The sequence below is a fragment of the Gossypium arboreum genome, chromosome 5 (assembly GCF_025698485.1).
Source record: "Gossypium arboreum isolate Shixiya-1 chromosome 5, ASM2569848v2, whole genome shotgun sequence".
NCBI lineage: Eukaryota > Viridiplantae > Streptophyta > Magnoliopsida > Malvales > Malvaceae > Gossypium > Gossypium arboreum.
In genome coordinates this window covers 91,268,777-91,270,216 of record NC_069074.1, presented here as the reverse complement: position 1 = coordinate 91,270,216, position 1,440 = coordinate 91,268,777, and the positions used below count along the sequence as shown (strand labels likewise).

Genomic DNA, 1,440 nt, shown 5'->3' with positions numbered 1-1,440 from the left:
ATAGACATGTATTCATTTTTGTTAAACTTCAAGGAAAAGTAGAAAATATAAGAGTTAAACTTTAGATGTGTTAGACATTATCCTTAAGGAAATTTCGCTTATAGCGTATCCCCAATAATATTCAACAAGTTTTTTTTTGTTACAAGAACAAGAGGGTGAACAACAATATCTAAAGAAAATACTTAGGAATGAGAGAGAGAAAATATCTCAAGTGCTTGGAGGATATGGTTTTAAATCAAAATAAAGAGTTCCAATTTTCTGTGCAAATGGATTAGAAGCATGAGATTGAATGAGTTGGATATAAGGTATGTTCTTTTACTCGTCAATGGATACTAATCCACTGTATTCATTACCGAATCATTGCTTGTAGCTCGCTAGCCAAACTTTAAAAAGAAAAAACTTTAACCGTCCAATGACTATTTTATAATTTTTAAAATTAAATAACCAGAATGTAAATAGTTTATCCAAAAATAAAATAAGGACTAAAAACAAAGTTAAACAAAAATAGTAAAATACTTACTAAAACAAAGTTAAACAAAAATAGTAAAATACTTACTAAAAACAAAGTTAAACAAAAAATAGTAAAATACATACGTCGCCTGAGAGATTCGAACTCTCGCGGGAAAGTCCCATGTACTTAGCAGGCACACGCCTTAACCACTCGGCCAAGGCGACACTGATTTATCAGCCAAAATTAAGCTTATAATAATAAATAGTTTTAGATGCTGTCCAAGCTAAATAGCTGAAGCTACGTGTGGGAAGAATAGATGATCAGTTAATATTCAGCCAATAATATAAAGATTTAAATCTAATACAATAATATTATCTACCAATAAATGGGAAAAGGGTAGTCGACCTCGGGGTTGGAGGATGGGGGCGAGGTCGGGATGAGAGGGGGACTGTTGAAGGCTCTAAGGTGGCAACCACCTATTTCTGGGCTGTTCAAATATAATGTTGATGTTTCTGTTTTTGTAGATGAACTGACTGTTCGGATCGGGCTGGTTCTTGGAGACAGTCGTGGTGATTTGATAAAAGGTCATTTGGCATTTGAGAGGGTGACATTTAGCCCTCGGTTAGCTGAGGCCTTCGCCATCCGGGAGGCCTTGTTGTGGCTGAAATCTAATCATTACGATCACATCATTGTTGAGTTGCACGGCAGTGGTACATGCATTGAATCAATATATTGTTGACGACTCAGAGAATTTAGTTGTTTAATTTTGTACTATTTAATATTGAGTACTTTCTTTTAGCAATTATCTTATAGTTGGGTAATCCATCCGCCAAGAAGGCAGCCGATTCGCTTTTATGGGTAGCCTTATTATATGCAAATCACATTGAATGGTTTACTTTAGTCTTCGAAGTTATATCATTCTGTATTAACAATAATATATATACCAATCTAGGAGACTCAATCAATTTAAAAATAATTTTTAATATAAA

At 33.9% G+C, this 1,440-nt stretch overlaps 1 non-coding gene across 1 annotated transcript; it reads right to left on the bottom strand.

The window, feature by feature from the left end:
• Window positions 1-593: 593 nt before the first annotated feature.
• Window positions 594-675, bottom strand: TRNAS-GCU (transfer RNA serine (anticodon GCU)). Its single transcript has one exon. It is a non-coding gene; the product is annotated as a tRNA-Ser (tRNA).
• Window positions 676-1,440: the final 765 nt, after the last annotated feature.